The sequence below is a fragment of the Pteropus vampyrus genome, unplaced genomic scaffold (assembly GCF_000151845.1).
Source record: "Pteropus vampyrus isolate Shadow unplaced genomic scaffold, Pvam_2.0 Scaffold66, whole genome shotgun sequence".
NCBI classification, from domain to species: domain Eukaryota; kingdom Metazoa; phylum Chordata; class Mammalia; order Chiroptera; family Pteropodidae; genus Pteropus; species Pteropus vampyrus.
In genome coordinates this window covers 6,162,916-6,178,435 of record NW_011888847.1, presented here as the reverse complement: position 1 = coordinate 6,178,435, position 15,520 = coordinate 6,162,916, and the positions used below count along the sequence as shown (strand labels likewise).

General features: G+C 45.5%; 1 protein-coding gene across 1 annotated transcript in view; it reads right to left on the bottom strand.

The window, feature by feature from the left end:
• Window positions 1-1,952: 1,952 nt before the first annotated feature.
• The window catches only part of CUNH2orf91 (chromosome unknown C2orf91 homolog), a 35,336-nt gene continuing 21,768 nt past the window's right edge, over window positions 1,953-15,520 (bottom strand). The window contains exons 4-7 of the mRNA XM_023531276.1: window positions 11,871-11,981; window positions 11,579-11,733; window positions 6,740-6,912; window positions 1,953-2,017 (exon numbers count right to left, since the gene is read on the bottom strand). The gene's annotated coding sequence lies outside the window, so the exon portion shown is untranslated. The remainder of the gene's footprint in view (window positions 2,018-6,739; window positions 6,913-11,578; window positions 11,734-11,870; window positions 11,982-15,520) is intronic.

The window sequence follows — 15,520 nt, the reverse complement described above, 5'->3', positions numbered from 1 at the left end:
GTCTGCAAATGTTACAAGTGAGAGAAACCATTCCAAGGATTTACCAATAACTGAGCATTCTGAAAAGAAATTTTAAATAAGTTTGTCTAAAATGTTCTAAAACTAGAAATAGTCTATTCAGTAAGCACAGAACATTATGAGAAAAGAAGAGCTGGAGAATTAAAATAAAGTTCTAAAAATGGAAAATATAATCATCCAAATTTTCTTTAAAAAATTCAATGGGCTGGTTTAATAGTCCATTGAATGCTGTGGAGAACCCTGGTGTCGTGACAGATCTGAGAAAAGCATCTGGAAAACAACATGAAGACAATACAGATTTCCTATTTTAAAGTATGAAAAATACTTCTATGAAAAAGAAATTGAGAAACGTGGAGAATATGTTTAAATATTTCTGTATCTGTCAATAGGTGCTGCAAAATAAAGAAACAATAGACAATAGGGCGAGAGTTAGTATTTGAAGAGATGACAGCTAAGGATTTTCTAAACTTCAAAAAAGATTGAGCATGCAGAATAAGTAAAAACAAATACACACTTAGATACATGATCGTGAAACCACAGAACATCAACAGAAAATATTTTAAAGATACTAGAGAGTCGAAGAAGATTATCTTCAAAGAAATGTCTAACAGATTGATATCACCCTTCCTATTGGCAACAATAGCTGCTAGAAGATGAGGGAACAAAATTTTAAAAGTCTAAGGGAGGAAAAACATTCACCTGCAGTTCTATATTCTGCTGACCCACATTTGAGATGTGGGATAAAGAAAAAATACTTTCAGAAAAAGATTAAGTTAACTACTAAAAGATTATTTCAGAAAAATGAAAAGAGAGGTGGAATTACAAGCAGCAATTGTGTACCAAAAAAAAATTATAAATATGTTGGCAAATCTAGATAGGTAGAGATAATAATAATAACAACAACAATAACAACAACAACAACAACAACAAAGTGAGGAAAAACATGGTACAATTAAAAACTAGACCATAGTAACACCGAAGATGGGAGCAAAGTTAAAGTGTTCTAAATTCTATGTCTTATTTAGGATGAGACTAGAGATATCAATTGATTTAGAATTTGTTCAAAAATATGAAATAAATATGGATGTTTGAAATGTTAGGAAAACTACAAAAAGAATAAAAATACAATGTGTAATTTCCTAAGTGGAAGGGACAGGGTAAGAAATACAAAATCTCGATATAGATACCTATTCATGGAGCGAGTGTAAAAATCACAAACTGAAAAAATGCACATCGATTTCATGACAGAAATTGACACCAGATGGGATTGGGAAGCAGCTCTGTGAAGATTTTAGCATTATCGGTAACTTATTCTTTTACTGAAAAACAAAACCTAAGCAAATATCCAAAGCAAAATGTTAACATTCACTTACATTTAGCAATGAGATGCTATTGTATTATTTGCTCCACCTTTTTGTATTTTAAATTACCTTTTCAATTAAAATTTTTTAAGAAGGAAGGAGATACAAATCCAAAAGGATTTCCTGTTTGCTTAAATGACCAGCGGTGGAGGGAACAGCCTGCCTCAGTTTCATCACCCATGCTGTGCAAGGATCGCGCCCAGTGAGAAGCATCCAGATGTTGAAGGGAGGGAAGAGGCTTGAAGGGCAGGGCCCACTGGTGTTGGACTCCAAGGCTCTGTCCCCACCCCGTCTTGGTCTTTGCATCTGATTGCTTTTATGTAGTACTTTCTACAACAGCTGGTGCTCATCGTACACAAAGCCATCCAGTCCCACAGAGCTTGCCTCAGGTGCCTGCAGATGGTATTCAGGGACCCCCAAGGGCACAAGCTGGTGCAGCCAACTCATTAGGAGGCAAGAATTTGTTAGTATGAATAAAGATGGGGTCAGAGAAAGCCATATATACCACACCCACTTTTACATAAATTAGCTTGTTTATTTAAAACCTCATAAACAGTACTTTAAGATGAGTATTATTGTCTTCACAGGGATTACTATTTTGTCTGTGGCCTCTTCCCCAGTAAATTGCAGAGTTGGATCTAGAAAAAAAAAAAACTAAAAAGCAGTGCTTCTTGAAGAGGGCAGGAAGAACCCTCACTCCCCCACCTCCTCTCACTAAATCCCCTAACACTGAGGTCCAACTTCGCCCTTTTGCACCCCAACATCCCTGTCCTCTCCTTATGATCCTGAGAGACCTACTGCCACCCACACCCATCTGGCTTGCTTGCCAGAGTTTTCAAAATTTGATTGCACAACTCTGCCCTGGCTGGGCCCCTGGCCCTTCCCCAGCTGGATTTACCTACAGCCACTGAGCTGCCAATGTCAGTGTGCAATTTACTCAGGCTGCGGGGGTGGGGTGGGGTGGCATGGTGAGATAGGGAGCCCCCGTGTTTACCTCCACAATGTGAAAGGGAATATCAGTAAGACAAGGAGATGGGAACTGACACCTGTGGCACACATGCTCTGAGCATTAGACTGGCTACTTTGCACATATTTTCTCATTTAATCTTCCTGACAAGCCTGCAAAGTATTATTAGCCCCATTTCAGAGATGGAAAGGGAGGCTCACAGATGATAAGTGACTTTCCTGAATTTATGAGTTATTTCTTTAATGGAAAGAGATCTGGAGATATAAGCCCCAAGATCCTGAACACATGACCCATAGCCTTCCCTAGCCACCCTCAGGAAGTTCTCCAAGGGTGATAGACGCCCCAAGATCATGACAATGATGGTAGTAATAACAACAACATAATGGAAACACATGTATGAGTACTTAACACATACCATGCACTTTAGGTACATTATATTAATACATTTAGCAAATCTGTGAAATAAGTACAATAATGACCTTCATTTCACAGTCAAGGAAACTGGAGGTTTATAGAGGTGAAGAGATTTGCTCCCATTGGAGTCTCTAAAATGATGGAGGTGGTAATCTGACTCCAGAAACCAAAAGAGTGACCACCAGATTAGTTAGGGTTAGGTCCTATGTGATAGTGTTGCAGAAATGTTACGAAATCAGACCTGCGAGAAACCAAGCACCACATGGAGAGCTGGAGAACTCAGGTTTATTATGCCAGCAGTCCCAGAAGAGCTAGCGCTCTGAAGATCTGCGCCCCAAGCTCAGGGGCAATTTTGCTTTTATAGGGCTTATACACGAACAAGCAAAGGGGATACATCTATTATCTAGACAGAACAAGCAAAGAGGAAGGTGAGTCTTCAGTTGATCTCAAGGTCACCCTGTCTTTCGGCTTATGCAGCCAGTATGTCTACAGAAGCAGAACAAAGAGATGATTACAGGGTTAGCCATTTGAGTGGAAAATTCCTCTTCAAGACAACAGTGAAAAGAAATGCCCTATCTCAGGGCCCAGCAAATATCTTTACTTTTGTCTTGCCCTTAGGAGAAGAATGAGGAAGAACAGTGTTTAAATGCATCTCTTAGCAAAGGTTGCATGACTTTTGGATTTGAATGAGGGTTGACTGACTCCAACTCCCATGTTCTTTCCACTGTACCCCACCACCTTTTTTTTTTAAAGAAACAACATTATCCTCCAGTAGTTATTCAAATAAATAAATGGGGCCCATGAGGTTAGGTGGCACAAAGCTAGAGAACTGCTCCAAAGATCCCTGCCACCCAGGCCAGGAGCCACCCTGGCACTACGGTGAAGTCACTCAGTGATGGAGGGAAACCTATAGGCTCTGACAGACAAGATGACTTCATGAAGAGTCACACTTGGACCTCACTAGGGTCATGAGAAGAGGGAGGCTGCTCTCAGGGGTCTTTCGAACTCACTGAAATCTGCATTTTTCTTCCTTGTGAAGGCACAACAGCCCATGGGGATAGTGGCAACTTCCTTTCATTCTACAAGGGACTTGCTTCCTCCTACCCCAATATCTTATCCTGGCAGAGACATTGAAACAGAATATTTTGACCCCATCACTTGACCCCAAGGACATCTGTCCTCCAAGGACATTTGAACTCTCAGTAAAGATGCCCTTCAGATTTTGTCTCTCCTTTCCCTCTTTCTGTCATTCTACATTCACTCTGCATCATAGTCACCATATGGAAGAAACGATAATGGATAAGAATATTCTAGAGTAAAAAAAAGAAAAAGAAATTGATTAATGAGTCAATTCTTTCTATAGTATTTACACAAAGTTGAATTGATCCAGGTAGAAATAATGTCAGTAAAACAAAAATGAAATAAGTTAGAAATGCTTTCATTGTGTCATGTATAGAAGATTGATTACAGGAAGAAATATACCAGTTCTTTCAGAGGAAGCATAACTTGTCCAAGCAGTAAGCTCTAAAATAAATTTCTCACATGGAAGTCGCATGCTCATCTCCAGGACTCTTAGACCATTTAGTCACCAACTTTTCTATGAACATGATTAAATCAGTGAACAGGATCCACAAGGAAAAAAAAAAAAAAAGCACCTACGATCATCTAAGCAGATTTTTCATTCAATTTCTGGAAATTCGCAAGATTCAGAAGTTTATACATAGATTCCAGTTCAGGAACCCCAGTCTCATGACAAGGACACTTGCCTCAAATCTTTTCCAGGTGAGAAGAAGGCAGAAAGCGGGGAGAGAGGGGAGATTTCTTACAGCCTGATAAGGAGCCACATGGAAGGATCCCCTAGATGTGACTGGGTTGAAATAAGCCTTACCAAACATTCAGAATTTGAAATTTATACACACTTCTATGGTTTATTTTTGTACTTCTCTTCCTTCCCCAACTTTTTTAAATTAAAGATGCTTTTAATATATTTAACTCAAACTCAGGAATGGTAACAAAAGGGATTTTTGCCTTGATTCAGACCTAAGAGCAAGAGCATTCCTTCAGGCTTAGAGGGAAATAAAAGACCGAGAAAGCAAGACCGGGGTGACACACACAGACTCAGAACATTCTAATTCCTGTTCTTCCTGAGTTCATGACCCCTAGTGCAGAGGAATGAGGAAGGGCTTTGACATCAGACAGACATGCACTTAAATGTCATTTTGTCACTATATCATTTATTGCCTGTATGGTTGGGCAAGTTATTACAGCTGAGCCACGTATTCAGTATCTGTCCCATTGTAGATACCAAATAAGCCCGGGTTCCCTTAGAGAACTTAGGTTTTAGGGGTGTTATCTTAGTCTGTTTGGGCTGCTATAGCAAAAACACCACAGACAGTGTGGCTTGAAAACAAACATTTTTTTCTCACAGTTCCGGAAGCTGAAATTCTGACATCAAGTCTCCAACAGATTTGGTATCACATGAGGGCCCACTTCCTGGTTCAGAGTTGGCTGACTTCTCTCTGTGTCCTCGTGCGGCAGAAAGGGAAGAAAGCTCTGTGGGATCTCTTTTATAAGGCACTAATCCCATTCATGATGACTTTGCCCCCGTGATCTAATCATCTCCCAAAGGCCTCACTTCCTAATACCATCACACTGGGGATTAGGTTTCAATATACATGTCTGGGAGAACACAACATTCAGTCCATAGCAGGGTACAACACCCTCAGTGCCACAGAGCAATAAGGGGACAGGATGCCCATCCTTGGGGTCCTCAAAGCTGTGCTCTGAGATTCATTCAGGAGGCGAGAACCAGAGTAGAAATCCCAGACTTGTTCACAAAGACCTGGAACCCAGCAGCACAGCCCAGAACCATTGTCCGAGGAGAGGCTGGAGGCTGAAATGGAGGCCATGCTCTTGTGGAAAAAGATGAAAGGAAATTTTAAAATAGCAGTGAAAGATGGAACAGAGAGCACCAAAGACAAGGTGTGGTGCATGGGAGTGGCGGGGGTGAAGTGGGGGGGACGGGGGTGCTGCTACTGGCATTTTGATGAAAGAGCAATTTCTTAGTCACATCTCCACTGCCAGGAGTTAAACTGAGTCCTGCCTGGAGCACTAGAACTTTCCCCTCCTGCCTTTCCCTGTGCCTGGTCTGTCCATCCAGGAGCAGCGCTCACTGGGTCTACATACCCAGTGAGGAGAACAACTACCACCCAAGGTGAAACAGACCAGCCCAGACTTTTCCCCAGATAAGATTATTTCCAGGAAAAAAAAGGGAAATATTGCCAAGAGACAAGAGCTACTGGGAGTGGGGAGGGGGGTGGCATATTGGGGCCATGTGGGGAAAGTTGAGTTCTGGTGCTGCCCACACCCAAAGATAACACAAAAATCAAATACAAGAGGCAAAGGCATCTCCTTCAAAGACCCCGCCACAACCCAGGGGCATTTATTTGGAGAGAGCATGTCTGTGTTCTCTAGAACCCAAAAGTACGGTACTGTTCTGCGCTGAGGACCCATATGAAGACAAGGCTCTCCCAGCCCCCCTCTGCCTCCTCTCCCTGGGCACCCCTCTCCCTGAAGATCAAATTAGCCTGAGCTTCCAATCAAAACGCAAGGAAACACAAGCAAGGAGCCTCTCCACGCTGATTCCTTTCCTCGTCTCCCCAGCCCTCATCTCAGTCTTGCCCTTTCCTTGGCAAAACTCGAGGCAGGCTTATTTCCCCCAAGGTTGTCACAGACCAATTTTCTAAACTGCATGAAAACAGAAAACAAACAGAAAACCAAATCCACCAAAGCTTGAGCCTCAAGAACAGCTTGGCAGGCAGGAGCAACGTGCTAACAATTTCATGCTGTTTTAAGAGTTCCTAACTAAGCAACATGTACCAACAACCAGATGTGCCCTGATACTGGGAGAAGAGAACATGGGCTTATAGAGACAAAGATTGGTAAAACAGGAAAACACTCATCAGGAAACGGAGCTTACGAGCTTGCTGGGCCTGTGGTTGCGGGGAGGCCGTATCCGTCTGCCTGCCTTGCAGACTCGCTCACTTAACGATTCATTCAATTCAGCCACAGAATCCTGGCCAGTGCCTTCTTTGTGCCAGTTGCTGTGCTGGGTACTTGGGATACCAAGGAGATGCTCTAAGCCTGTGCAGGCTAAGGGCAAGGAAACAAATATAATAACAACACGAAACGTTTTGAAATGGAGGAAAGAAGCCCAGGAAAAGGGACCTGGTACAATCTGTGTAGAAATCAAGGCACTACCTAGAGAAGATGTGATTCAATGTATTTCAACATATATCCCTGGATCTCTTGTATTCTGAGGATGCAGGAAGGAAAAAGTCAGACGTAGTTCCCGTTTTCGTGGTACTTACCATTGAATGGGGAAAGCAGCAGTCTACCTGAGAAGTGAACGGAAGCACGTTGACTGTGCCTGCAGCAGGTGGCTCTAGAATATTTGCTCAGCAACCCCCACGTGCAGGAGGCTGGAACCAACACAGCATACACGCGCACCATCCAAGAGCACAGCCTTTGAAGAAGGCTGGCCCCACCTCATGTTTACCAGTCTGTGGCTTGTGAATGGGTCTTAGTTTCCCAGTGGGATGAGATCATCCCCAAATCTCTGTCACCAGGGCCCCACCCAACCCTAAGAGAACCACAGTGCCCCACAGAGGCCAGAGTCCTGGGCTCTGAGCTGCCACACAGGACCACTCCCGTGGAGTGGGATGGGGGCTTCCCCAGGACAGACAGACATCCACCATGCTACTTTAAATTGATATTCCATTAGTTTATCTTACTACCTGCTTGCTTGCAGGGCACAATTAATATTTTTATTAGTCCTGAAATTATTGTGAAATTACAGTTTATTACAATTGGAGTTTGGACTTACTAATTTGATATATGTAAACATGTAAGTTATAACATGATTTCTATAATGCCCTATTTTGGCATTTCTTCTTCCTTTTTCAAAAAGAAAATCTTCTTTTTTCCCAAAAAGTAGCTCTGGCCCAGACCTCCCCTGGCTGGAGAAGTCACAGTCCTCCTGCACCTCAGGGAGTCCCTGCTCCCTGGCAAAGCCCATTAGCTCAGGCTTCATGCTGTCCTAAAGCCAGTAGCCCTCTTTACGAGGGCTGTGTTTGTCACCTGGTAACTTGTTTATTGCACCAGCTCTGGAGTGGGGCCGGAAGGGTGGGCGTGAAGGTCACAAGTAGGTGGGAATTGCGCACCTCAGGCTGGAGCCTCCCCCTAGTCATTATTTCTCCAGAATGACCTGTGGCGGTGGGGGGACTGGAGCCCTCCTTGAGCTAACACATGACAAGTGGGCACAAAAGAACTGCAAACAGGCCCCTAATTGATGGGTTTGCTTAGAGTTGTTTCCCTGTTTAGGGACTTCATCCCAATAATTGCAGGCTCCATAATCATGAATCAGTCACTACTACTTTTCTGGGTGCCTACCACAAGTCCAGCTGTGTTCCAACAACTGTCAGGAGAGGAGGACGGAGAACGGGCACTCAGACCTGTGCCAGGTGCTTCATTTTCATGAGCCTACAGCCATCTTTACCGTGATCCATCGGAGAAGGCATCAATTAACATCTCCCTTTTCAGATCAGGAAACTGAGTCTCAGAGAAATTAACTAGCTCAAGGTTATCAGCTCATAAGCAAGAGTCAGAATTGGAACCTGGGTCTGGCTGGCTCCAGAGCCTGGGCTCTAGGAGGCAACAGACTACCTGCTCAGGACTGGGCTGTGCCAGGCACGCTCTCTTGACCCTAGGAGTCCAAGGACAAGGGGACACAGGGCTAAGGTCCTGAGAGAAGACATCCCAAAGGAATGGCAGCATGAGCTGGGGGCCCTGACTGGTGGGGAGAATCATACGTGTTTCATAAATTGTACTTGGGCACTTTCTCTAACCACTAAATCCAGGGTTTGGAAAGGATTATGGAAACTGTGCTTCACTCAAGGCCAATAAATGATTAGTCAAATGCCCAAAGAGGACGTGTAGACACACACACACGCACACACATGCACACACACACGCACATGCAGACACACCTCAGTAGCTCCAAATAGTGTCTGAAAAAAGGACTTCAGCAGGCAGTGACATTGGCATCAGGCACCATTGGGGATTAGGGCAAGGGCCAAATCGAGTGGAGGTGACATGGAGCCAGTGAGTCCTCTGACTACACTGGACCTGGACGGTTGGCAGCTCCCAGGAATGTCTCATCCAAGTGTCCAATTTAGACCTTGTCCTAGAACATGAGAAATGCCAGGGCCGGGGTGGGAACGAGGGGCCAGGAGATGGTGAAGAGCCGGCTGATCAGGAGCTGGGCTCTTTCTCTTTTACCAATCATGCCAGCCATGCCCCCACATCTGAGCTTACCCTCCTTGGCCCCCTAAACACACACTAGCCAGGTGGTAAGACCTCCAGCTCTGAAGAAAGAAATGCACATCACAATCCCATATGGATTGACCCATGAATCTCTCCTAGGCCCTGGCTCTTTCCACACTCACGTCTCTCCAAGGCAGAGACTTGGGGTCCTCAGGCTAAGTCTGAGCCTGGTCAGACATAGACAAATAAAAGCCAGCTAGCATCTAGCCAGCTAGCATCTAGCCAGCTAGGCCCACAGCAGCCCACCCGTTCCCCAATGGGGCAAGCTGCTCTTTCCTACGGCTTGGATAAGAACATGAGCCTGGTCCCAGAGGCCACCCGAGCCCATCTTCCATGGCTCCCAGATCCTGACACACTGTCCAACCGTCTGCAACACAGGACTTTGCCAATAGGCTGGGTTTCTGAATTAGATTTCAGAATGAGCTGCTGGCCCAAAGGACCAGACCAACTCTTCCTCCAGTGGCCAGGCCTCTCAATCCCCAAGGGAAATGCACACTGGTCCCAGAGAATTGGCTGGGAGCTAGTGGCCAAGCTCTGGAAATTTGATATGCCAAACCCCAAACGATCAGCAAGGCTCGGGCCCATCTTCCTCTGTCAGTCAGTACAGTCCATCCGGAACCTTATCTCAGCTCTCAGCATAATCCACCCTGTTCTAAAGCAACTCCCTCCTCCTCCTTTCCTCCCTTCCCCTGGCTTCTCTCTCCGTCTTCCATGGAGCTCTGACTATTCATGCTCACACCTAGGTGGTCAGGGAGGCACAAAGCCCATTTATCATTTTATTTGCCACCAGCTACTGAGGTCTCTCTTGAGAGTCTTCCTTGCACCACTTCCAGAGTGCCTGTGAGGGAAGATGTTCTGGGAGACCCCACTCTCCACACTGTGGGCCATCAGGAAGGAGGAGGCAAGAGAGAATGGGAAACAGAGGAGACTAAAGAGTCTAGATTTTGTGAAAATTCGAATCTCAGAAGACACACAAAACCAAGTCCATGACCTTCACTTAAACTGTGGTGATTTATCATCCTGGGAAGGCAAAGGTGTCAGGAGAAAGACATTGTAAGTGAGTGTCCCTCCCAGGGGGAACACCAGCTCTCCAGCCTCCACCATGCCTACAGTATCCGACAAGCACATGGTCCTCATGAAGGGGCACTCCACCTCCTGGAGCACCCAGGGAAAAGGAGCTTGGCCTCAGAACTTCGCATAGCCTGTTCTCCGGCCTGCACAGGCCCTCTGGGCTTTTCTTGAAGCTAATTGGTTGAGAGATTCTGCTTCACAGAAGAGACCAGCACTAGCTTAGGTCTTTAGTGGGTCGGGCTGGAGGGACGAGCAAAGTGTCTCCTTCCTGATCATCCTGTGTGTGTCTCTGAACATCCCCAGCTACCTAATCAGTCCTCTCCCTTCATTCCCCACTTCCCCTCCCTTCTCTCTATCCTCTTCTTCTCCCTCTACCTTCTCCCTCTGGCTTCCCCTTTCCCCCTCTTTCTCTAGCCATCTCCCCCTTCCATCTCTACCGCTCAACCTACACACCTCTCGTGTGTGTATTTCTTGCTGGCAGCTGGCTCTTTCCCTCTCTCTGCCTCCCTTTCCCTTCCCTCAAGCCCCTACATGCTCTGAAGCCAGCAGGAAACTGCACTTTGAGCAGCCTCTGCTGAAAGCCAGACACCCAGGCTCAGACGTTGAACAGCCGCTTTCGGGACATGCCATGCTGTGACTGTGAACCATGCTTTCCTTTACATCCCCCTTTCCTTACATGTGTCTGAGTCCCCATTGGCGCGACACTGTCACCTCCAGCCCATCAAGGCCTCTAAGCTCCTTTTCTCTTCGGCATAAGCGCCCTAAATTGGTCAAGTGACAGTGGGAGAAGAGGGTACGTCTGAGGAATTCCCAGGAACCACCTCAACACCGAGGACGGCAGATGAGTTGGGAGAGGTGAAGTACAAGAATTTTATCCATAGGCAAGCCCCCACAGACCCCTGCCAGTCCTAGTTTTGGGGTGTTGAGTAACCCTTGTGGAACCCAGGATGGTGGACCGCCTAGGGACAGTGTTCATACGGACACACATGGACCTCACTGCAGGTGGCAGGACCCCACACAAGGCCTGGAGAAAGCCCAACTCTCAGGACAGATTTTCCAATACTGAGAATTTAGGGTTGTTTGTGTAACAGGGTTGTCAGATTAAACAGAATATCTAGTTAAAACTGAATTTTAGGTAAAACAACCGAGAGTTTTCTAGTATACGTATGTCCCAAATATCACAGGAGACTTGCTTATATTAAAAATAATTCATCGTTCATCTGAAATTCACATTTAACTGGGTGCCCTATGTTCTCATTTGCTAAATCCAGCAACCCTACTATAGAACTACGTGACTCCACAGTCATGTTGGCAATGGTGAGAGAGCGCCATAAAAGGGACAAAAAAATCACAACCAGCTCACCTCTTTCCTGCCTCCCAGGGTCTTTCTTCATTATTCGCCTCAGCCGCAGCTCAGTTACGTTCACCATCACGACCTCTCTTGTCTCCATCTCACTTGATCACTCAGCTGCTCCCAGCTCCTGCGGCCCAGGTGTAGATCAACGCTTTTGCCTCCTTCTTTCAGTTGAACCGAGGTTGAATTTTCAAAAGAAATTTTATTGGAAACATAAACGGGCACACAAATATTTAAATTCATAAAAAGAATATAGTAATTGTCACACATAAGGAGATCAAATATCAAAGAACCCTGAGACCAGATAAGTCCAGACTTGGTCTGTTCATTCTTTTCCTTCAGCTGTTCTTGGATCCGTTGACTTGTAGCAGGGTTTGTGAGCTGGCTGTCCTTTCAGGGAAGCTGGACCAACCTGCTGGAACAGAGGCCTTCACTGGCTGTATGTCAGACTCACCTAGGAAGCTTTTTGCTGCCTATCCCAGACCAATTAAATCAAACTTTCTGAGAGTGGGGATCAATTACCCGGGCATTTAAAAGCTCCCCAGGAGATTCTAATATGTAACGAGGGCTGAGAACCCATGCACATCGGAATCACCTGAGAACCAATAAAAATCTACTCATTTTTGCATCCCACCCTCAGAAATTCTGATTTAATTGGTACAAGGTGCAGCTTGGGCATTGGGATTTTTTTTAAAGCTCCCTAGGTGATTTTAATGTGCAGTAAAGTTTGAGAACCACAGCTCCTCACACTTTAATAGACTTTAAATCTCCCAGGGACCTTGCTAAAATGCAGACGCTGACTCAGTAGGTATTGGAGTGGGGCCTGAGATTCTGTATGTCCAGCGAATCCCAGGTGATACAGACACTGCTGGTCCTCAGGCTACCTTGATTAGCAAGGTCCTAATCAGTGGGCCTCAAGCCTGGATGTATATTAGAATCATCCTGGGAGCCTTGACAACTATCTCGGCCTGGGTCCCACTCCAGGGATTCTGATGTAATTGGTCTGAGATGGGGCCTGGACATCAGGATTGTAAAATCTCCCCCTAGGTGATTCTAATGTGCAGCCAAGGTTGATAACCTTGGCTGTAGACCAATATCTAGGCGTCATTTTACAAGTGGCCCTGTGACCCCCAGAGAGGAATACCACTCTCCACAAGTCGTTCTGACTCACCTCTGTTCCCTGCCCCAGCTGGCAGACGATACATTCTTCCCTTGCCTCAGAAGGCCATGCCCTCTAGTAAAAATTCCCTTTCTCCCACTTCGGGCTGAATAAAGCCTCTAATTCCCAGCTCAGTTGCAAAAGAGAGATGATTGACACAATACCCTGAAACCAATGACTGGTCAGAACTCACCCGCCTGCCTTGCTCTGTTACCCATTGTTCCCTCTGCTCAAGTGGCCTGCTTTAACGATGCCTCTGCCAGAGGAACCATGAGCCACAGAAGAGTAGGAATCACCCTTGCAGTCACACAGTCTTCCTTGACAGGACGTAATAAATCAAATAATGGGCACTTTTCATTCCTTGGTAGTTTCCAAGCCAGGTTAACACACAACCTCTCTCCCCTTTCCTACCTTATCCTTTTGAAATGAAGTTGTAGTGACTTGTGGGACAAGAAGCGGCCTACAGAGAACCGAAAGGACAACATGGAATTGAGAGAAGTGTTGCTTTCTCCTTGGTGTGATTTCCATGAAATTATTCATGAATCTTTCTCGCCCCCACAGGGGATGACCATATCAATTGTAATGCATCTTCATCAGTAGCTATCATCTTCTGACAGGGCCTGTGTCTTGTGTTAGGAGTTGGAGGTTGCTGGTGGAAATTTGAGGCCATGTCTTGGATGTACAGCGTTTGTATAAAATATGAACTCTAATGTGTAGAATTTGCAGGTCGCTGAAGTGTCACAGTCTACTGAAATGGGTCTGGAATCAATAAGGTACACATCAAACTCAATTGTGTTTAATTTTCATTGCTACCTAGAGGAAAGCCTAGCATAGCCCTACACAAGTGAAATTAAACATGAAAGCCTGTCTGAAGTGTAGAAGCGATACTTAAAATGACCTGTAAATAGGGTAAAACATGGCAGCCCGGCCCATCACAACATTATTGTTCATTTTTCTTTCGATAGTGGAGGTGACGGCCGCCATAAGAAAATCAAAAGAGACATGAGCACTTTGCAGATCTAAAGGAGAACAAAGTGTTTTCAGTTACACACCAGCAGGATTTCCCTCTTTGCACATCCCTGGAGTCCCTTCCAAGTGGAAAATCACACTCCGTCCTTCAGTAGAGAGCAAAGAAGGAAGGCGAGTAAAACAAGGCCGTCCTGAACTAGTCCAGCCCTGCCCCCACACCGCCCCAGCTAAGGTCGTTGGCCAGTGAGATAATGGAAGGTTCAGCTCTTGCAGCTGACGTGGGTGGGAGGCAGACGCCCACTCTGGGCACTTCCAGCTGACACTGACCTTTCAGTCATGGAAACATTCCCCAGACCGACACTAATCGGGGGCACATCTGGTGTTTGGACTGTGTCCAGATGGGGGTTGTGTTAGTCGAGTCAGCACGATAACCCGCTGGGGAGGCTGGGGAGGGGAGAATGCAATGCTGCTGAGAGCAATCAACATCTTTGGCTGTGTATATGAGACATGGTCATGCTGTGGCCGGTAAGTCGTAGGATAGAGATCACCTAATCCCTGTCCACCCACTCTCCCCATGCCCACCAACAGAAAAGAAAAGTGGAGAGACCCATGGAGCCAAAGCAACTTCCCCAGGGTTTCACAACCAGTCAGGGGCAGTCTAAAATCCCAGTATTCCAACTCCCACTATCAGGCACTTCTCATGTTTCTACACTCTCTCAAAGTACAGCGTAGTGCATATTATCTTGAGATAATATGCCAAGGGTTAAGGTGATGAAAAGAATCCAGCTGTTTCTTTTCTGCTAACTTCCTATGACTTGCAAATGTATAGGACAATTTTCCAAGGCAACAACAAATCCCCTTGGTCTCCCTAACCTCGCCTGTCCTCCCACCCAATTCTTTTATTGTAGCTTCTTTTTTGGATCTAAATGGAGGAGCTGCTCTTCCCAACTTGTTTCTGGACTTTTATCCGAAATAAACACAATACCTTTCATCTGCAGGACCAGAGACCACAAGTGAGAATAAGATCTCATGGTATTGAATGAAGGTCTAGCCAGCCATATGTGTCAGGAATGACCAAGGATCTTGGTCGACTCTCAGCATCTGCCCTTACAAAGCCTGACGCCTGCTGCAGCTATGAACACGCACTGCTGAAGAGGTAATTAAGAAAACCAAAGCCAGGATAAAAGGGAGAATGTGCCCACCCACCCACTTTGAAGGCTGTCTCCAGCTGTCAGAGGAAAGTTCTTTCCATGGCCGCCCTAGTGCACTCCCCACTCGTAGGCACCATGTTTCGAGTCTACCCCAATGATCCTTTCCTGTAAAAACCTCCAGGCACAGGTAAAAATGCTCAAATCAAAGAAATTATCAGGATCTTCTTGTATAAAAACTGCAGAGATTGGTTCATCCTTTTCCCTCTGCTTTGTTATAAACACATAAAGAAACATAGAAGTAACCCAGGTAAAACTAAGACCCATATCAATGGTCGGCTTCCCAAAGTAAATTTGAGCTCCTCCGGTAGCTAATTAGCCTGCAGAGCTCTCCAGCACTGTTCTTTCTCTATCCAGCCTCTGTGCAAAGGGCAACTGTCATCCACTATCCAGTCAATTTTGTCTTCTTCTGAAATAATTAGAAATGAAAAATATCTTCACTCCCATTAAAGATATTTTTTACTCCTGCTCACTTAATGATCACCCATACCCTAGAACCCTCGCTTTTGTTGTCCTGAGAAATAGTCCTTATCCACCCCTGATGGGCAGAGCAGTAGTCATTGAGACAGAAGAATAATCCTTCTCCACCCCCTTAAGAGGACAGCTTATCAGTTT